We start from the raw sequence: 6,416 nt of genomic DNA, 5'->3' as shown, positions 1-6,416 counted from the left end.
TGTATGCCGTTACACCATTCTTACAATGCTACATGCTTGCCCTTTTCAAGTAATTATATCAAACGCGTATGTTGTGTTTGAAAGTATATGGATTATTAAATACTGGTTAGTTAGGACATTAATAAGGCACGAAGTAATACGAATTAGACGATATGAGTCGGGTCTGGTGCATAGAAATGTCATTTGGATTATTTGAAATTAAACCCTTGAAATTGCTCAAGTTTGAATTGTCAGAGCACATACGAGTGAATATAAATGTATTTAATAAGGAGCTCAAACTACCATAGGCAATTATCCTGGGAAGCCGGGCAACGGAATAATTTATCATATACATTAACATCGGAGAACACCACAATATAATATACGAGTATACTATATATATATATATATATATATATATATATATATATATATATATATATATATATATATATATATAGACACACACACACACACACACTATTTACTTATATTTGCCATGCCGTACCATTTTGGAATACAGTAAGTAAGCGCAGTCACAAATACTGTACATTGGGTAGGATTTGGGTAAATTTACTTTAGACTCAGTCAAGAAGAGTCAGGTTACACAGGCGCAGCTCATCCCATTTGTGATAAAAAAAAAATAGGAAACAATATTGGGGAAAAATCTTGTTCAGGTTTAAGGGTGTGAAATAACAATGAACCAGGAAGTGAAAAATAAACACCACATTTGAATGTTAAGTAGGTGGATCGGAGCCTACAGACTTATCATTTTAAGCACATTGTTGAACATAAAAAGATACACCTGCAACATTAGTATTTATTTATTTCATTCGTATGTATGAGTTGAATAAGGGTTAATATGATGGACGAGTGTGAAAACGTGTCAAGCGTTGGAATATGAATTGAATGCGGAATCAATCGTGCAGTTTCATATAGCTCAGTTATTGAAGCCTGCACACAATTTGTGGTCTGCTGGCACTGTATTGAATAATGATTCCTATCCATGAAGTTTTTGGATTGCTTCATTATAGCTAACAAACAAATAGCTGATCACAGTACCGAGACCTCACATGGCCTAAAGCTGATGAGGCACCAAAACAATCTGTTCTAGTCACCATATATTTTTTATGAGGTTTCCGATTTAAAAAAAATATATATATATATGTGTGTGAGAGAACATCAGTGTAAAGCAATTCATTATTAAGCAGTTTACACAACAACCCCTCCCACCCTCCTTTTTTTTTGGATATCATAAATCTGCAGATTAAAAAACATGCCAGTGATCACACACACATAATCCAGTATATGCGTATGAAACTTTAGGACATTTATATTGACTGTCTGCCTAACCCTCTGAGTTTCTGTTATGCATATATGACCCCCTTGACCAAGTGATCTTCAATGCCAATGCATTGTCAGATGTCAGTGCAATGGTTTGCACTCTGAGGAAAGGGTAGCACATGGGCAGCCAAGATGGAGGATCCATTGTAACCCTACCCATACCCTGGGGATGTGTCACATAGCTCTAGGGGGCTATTCTCTGTCATCCTATTTAAGAAAGCTGGCAGGCTTTTCCTGTTTTGGGAAATAATAAAACACTGGCGCTCCTGTCCGAGTCACAATCCCATGTAGTGTGAAAGCACGTACCTGGGTCGTACCCGGGTCGGCAACGACCCACCTCTGGATGTGGGTTGACACGCTTTGAGCCGGGTCGAGCTAGACGAAATGCATGATGGGCGTTTGTAAGTGGACGAAGTAACTATGGCCAGTCCTGCGTGAAGGTTTCAGTTCCTCAAGGAACGTTTCTGTTTAGCCATATCTTTGTCGATTGAAACACACTACGAGCCAGCTTGCAGCAGGAATGGAGAAACAGTTGCTCTAATCAACACTTGCACCGACAATGTAGTCCAGAGCTGGGATGGAAGAGTCTGTAACAAGCTGCTTCCGGGGCACTGATACACGCATTTACTTGCTTCTGTCATCCAGGTCTACCCTGCTTCTTCAAAGAAGTGTGAAGTCGCGTAGCAGACCAGCATGCAAGTGTGAAAGGGTCTTTAGTTATAAGCACCTGGGGAAATTAAAAGCATCTGCAATAAATTTAGCAGATCTTGTATCAATATGTATTTGGAAGGAATTCAGTTAATCATTAGTGATTGAATGAAAATAAATATTGATTCACGGTTGCTCAATTTTTAAAAGGAACCTGTGTGTGTGTTTATACAATGATACAATACTGTCTAATCATGACTGCAGCAAGAACATTGTAGTGAAACTTACCTACAGAACTAGTGATCAGCAACATTTACCATTATAGTGTTGGTAGTGGTGGTTAGTATATGTTTGTCTTAAGTCATATGAGTTCCTCTTAGTCATCTTCCTCATACAAACTTTTTTTTTTTTAATTGTTCTTGATCTGTTTTCAGTTTAGTGAGTACACTGAAGGTAAAGCCATACAACTGTTCTCTCGTCTAGTTTAATAATGTAGCAACTAACACCCCTGTGCATCTATTTAAGGACCAAGTGGTTTTCTACAGGAAGAGAGAGAGGATAGTTTTTCATTACAGTACATAAGTAAACAAATGACCGAATATGACGATAGTCGATGGGCTAACATTGGGGAATATTTTAAACCTTAGAAAAAGCAAAACTTCAGTATATTTGTTTGCAACAACACCCTGTGACACTTAGGAGTCCAAAACAGCTTTTGAAAGCATTAATAAAGTAACCACAATGCTGACTTGCTCTATATAGTAAATACAGTTTGCATTGCCTCTGTTGTATTTGAATAGAATGAAGCATGCACTTTTAAAAGTCTGCCTTTACAAGGAAAGTACACCCCTAGCTTCCTTTTAATTCAGTCTACAGATCACTGAGCCTAGTTGTAATGTTCCATAGAACTGTAATAGTCCCAAAGCACAGGCAGTAACGACTAGTTTTGTCTGATTAGCCGATATCCTTGTTTAAATGGTGTTTTGTGCAGTGCCTGATTTCTCGTTAAAGGCACAGGACCTATAAATCAATATTGCCAAAATTTGAAGAAATGAAGCCAAGCTGGTTTACTTCTGAGCTTGTAGAGGACACTGAACCTTGTACTACTACTACTGATAGCAACAGAAATGTGCCCGTTTGTACAGTGTCATAGTGGGTTATTTTTTTATGGGGGGGGGGTAGGCAGATGCTCCTTCAACTGAAGCTAATTTTGGAGTCTGTAAACAAGAATCGGGTATTTTCAGAAGAACAAGGGTGCATTTTAACACATGAACAAAGAAAGAAAGCAAGCAGACAAGTAAAACATGCTGTAAACTTGTAAATCTGATAAACTGGAGCTTTAAATTGAAAATGTTATACATTTAGTCTTGCAAATCCATGTTTAAAAATGCTCAAATTATTCAGTGTAGCTAAAACACTGCATTGCCAAGTATGATCTCAAATTCCCCCTGCCCGTTTCTCTATTTTTAGAATAGTTTGCATGTTAGTCTGAGATGAGCACATGATTTGCCATGTCACCTGTAACTCATTATTTATTCAGGCACAATAAAAGCGGATCAAACTTGCATCAAAAACACAAGCCAAGTGGGCTTCTGAGAGGCGCGTCCATTAAAGGCGCTCCGCGTGGAGAGCAGCATGACCGGGGGTTCCTAGGGGGCGGAACGCAATTGACCGAGCGCCGCCCGGCTAGGGAGGGATTAGGTCGGCAGGGCAATCCACGGTTCACTGCGCACCAGCGACCCCTGTGGCTGATAGGATGCCTGCGGGTCTGCAGTGGAGCCATTCAGATCTGTGTTGTCCTCCGGCACTGTAGGTCTAGTAGCTTCGCTATGGATCCACAGTGTTACTGGCTGGATAGCAAACTAAAGTGTGAGGCTCCAAATAAGAAGCCTTAACGGAAAAATGGTGTTTAATTGAGTCTACACATTCTGGTAACTAGAAGTATTGCATTTCTAGTTATCACTACATATTCTACTATTGAGCGCTTTACAGTTGTAGATACAGTAAATGGCAACATTTGTGCCAGCTTCAGTGTAAAAGTATTTGGTGGCAGCTTCTAGTCATGTTGAGAGTGTATTTATCATGCAATCTTTGATTTGACACGCAAAAGCAAGTCGGGTCTATCATTCAAAGAGTGCAAGAGAAAGTACATTGATTACAGGTAGCCACCGAACACTTCTACACATGTTAAAAGTCATTAAATAGAAATAACAGTTAGTCTCAGCTGATAGTAACATATTGAATCAGTTACTTTTGTTACCTGCTGTGGTTTAAGCGTTTAGAATGCTGAGTGCAGAGCTACACTCAGCGAAATTAAGTCTAGTTGCTGCTAATAGGTTCCTATGAGGATATTTATTTTTAATTAAGCGATCCTGCTTAAAACTGCAGGAAGTGAAAATCAAGCCACATTCATTTCCAGCATACTTTATCACGCGAGTGCCCGCTACGGCGACATAGCTCTTTTATCCAGCACAACAAAAATGTTTGGAGACTTAACATGGTTTAATATTCTTCCTTAAATAAACTGACCTTTTGAGACATTGAAAACAGTAACAGCAAGCGTTGCAGCTTGAGCAGGTGTAGTCTTCACTGTGTGCTACTCTCTGCATGGCACATTTCTGTGGCATTTCAGCATCCAGTAATACACTCTCTGTATGTTGCACTACTTGTTTTATTCAGATTCATGCAAATATGGCTTTCAAGCTGTGCATTTGTCACAGGTGTCTGTTGGGATGCAGGGAAACAGTAGTTCTGTGTAGACTCTGTCACTTCTGATAAAATCACTTGGACATGACGCACAGCCTGCCCTGTGTCTAGTTGTTTCTGACTCTCACTGTCAGTAGCTGCTTTGCATGTTTTGGCTGGCATGGCTTGGCAGGCCGTGACTATTCTTAGTATCAGAGACAATCGCTTGATTTTCTGAAAGTGTCTCCTGAGAAGGGGTAATTTGTTTGGCAGAATTAGCCTTTTTATCAAGCAGCTCTTGCTATCAGTATTAGTTGTGTTATGATGTTATAAAACTAGATAAAGGGGGCCCAGTGCCAGTTCTGCAGGGCCATTCCACTCGAGGTTCTACAGGTAACATTAAATAATGAACTTCTTAGGACCTTGATGGGGGTTTGATTGGTTCAATTTAACAATTTAGAATATGGTTGGAACAAAGAGCTGGAATGGGTGAGCCAACTTTGCCTATCCCTGGATTAGATCATAAACAAGACTTTATTAAGCGACAAGTGTATAAATCTGCTGTTAAAATAATGTAAATCACTTACAGTAACCATTAGGTTTGCAAGATAAGGTAATGGGATTAAACTGTGGTAAATCCATGTATTTTGAAAATTCAAGGCATGCACTCCAGAGCAGTATTGAAAGGGTCTGTCTAGTGTTACTAGTACAGGTGTATTGCATTTCTGGTAGAACCGCTGTATAGCAGTTTTACATGGGAAGTATAAAGATCAGACCCTCTTGAAGACTCTTGTACTGTACAACTGCAGGTACTTGTGTTCAGTTCCGAGAAAAGTACAATGAAATACTGTATATTGAACCCTTATAACGCATCTACTATTGCCATTGTACAGCTATGGCCAATTGTAATACATTTTTTCACACATTTCACAATGGGAGGGGACACCCCCCCTCCAAACCCTCCACCCTGTCCGCTACGCGCCTCGACATTGGTGCCCCCTGCTACCTTGCTTAAGTGCCACACACTTTTAAACTAATTGGAAACCCTGGTGTTTGCAACATTCCATTGTTTTATAATCATTAAGGATTTCCAACCCTAGATATCCTGAATCAGAACCTCTCATCACTCAGAAGTACCAATCACAGAGGGCAGCTGTCAGATCAGAACAGTTTGTGAATGCTTGTTTCTCTGTCGCTTGACTCTGAACAAGCTTGGCTGATAGTTAAACCTAAGCACCTAGTACTGTATGCTCTGTTACTGAGCGCTATTTACATCCGTGATCTGTACACTATTGGGTAGAAAAGCTGCTGGTTTCAAGTTTACCCTGAGGTTAACATGCAAAACTTTATCAGTGGGTGCTGTGTGTGATATAGTTACAGGCTGTTGCTAGCTGTTACAGATTTCTAATTTTAGATTTTCAGATGTTACTGATTGTAGAAATGACCAAAATTTAACTGAAATAATACAGGATTTTTACCAAAGTGAATCTTTCGGCTGATTGGCTCTTTCATTGCCGTTTTAATAATTTTTTAGAGAAGGAAGTGCCTTAAATTTCATAAGACCTTCACAGGAAGTAATGACAGGGACGGTGAAGAGCCTATTCTACAGTATTAGATGTGTGAGGGTACTAACTAAAACTACAGTGAGTCACTGATTAAATTGAAGCAAGCCACATATTATAATTACCAATCCCTGTTCCCTTTTATATTCACCCAGTACAACAACTATTCAACCTCTTTGATTAAATTGATTGATTACA

This window comes from Polyodon spathula, chromosome 49 (genome assembly GCF_017654505.1).
Source record: "Polyodon spathula isolate WHYD16114869_AA chromosome 49, ASM1765450v1, whole genome shotgun sequence".
Lineage (NCBI taxonomy): Eukaryota > Metazoa > Chordata > Actinopteri > Acipenseriformes > Polyodontidae > Polyodon > Polyodon spathula.
Note: the sequence above shows the minus strand (reverse complement) of the source record.